A 543-nucleotide genomic window follows, 5' to 3' on the forward strand; every position below is an offset into this window, starting at 1 on the left:
GTGCCATGTGCAGGAAGCCAAAAGGTCGATCTTTACGTTACAGACCTTAATCCTTCTCCTTTTTGCCCGACAGGAGTTTAGAGACCTGCTGCATCACTAAACCCGTTTATAAAATTTTACAAACCCAGGCGTAAAACTTAACTCAGTCTCCAAGAGAGAAGGAAAAGGCATCAGAATAACAGATACTCCCCGATCTGGTCCTGCACGCGCTCGTGTCAAACCTGGTAAAGTAAGTGGCCCATGTCCCGCCCCGAAGCCAGGCGACGGCAGAGATCCCACGCTTCACTTCAGCTACTGCAAGTGCAAAGGGCAATTCAAGTTTTCCTAACAGGCCCCAAGACAAAAAAAAACCCCAACGTTTGCAAAAATGGAAACATTTAAAACCCTTTAAACAATTTAAATCAGGACAGTTCCTACCGGAACGCGACATATTTTACACGTTTAAAAAAACAAGGAGCTCGGGTTATTAAATAAGAATCTACATATCTTAAAAACGGGGAGGTTTTTTTACATTACAGCCAGAAGTGTCCTATCTCCCAAAGC

This window comes from Eurypyga helias, unplaced genomic scaffold (assembly GCF_000690775.1).
Source record: "Eurypyga helias isolate BGI_N326 unplaced genomic scaffold, ASM69077v1 scaffold46863, whole genome shotgun sequence".
Lineage (NCBI taxonomy): Eukaryota > Metazoa > Chordata > Aves > Eurypygiformes > Eurypygidae > Eurypyga > Eurypyga helias.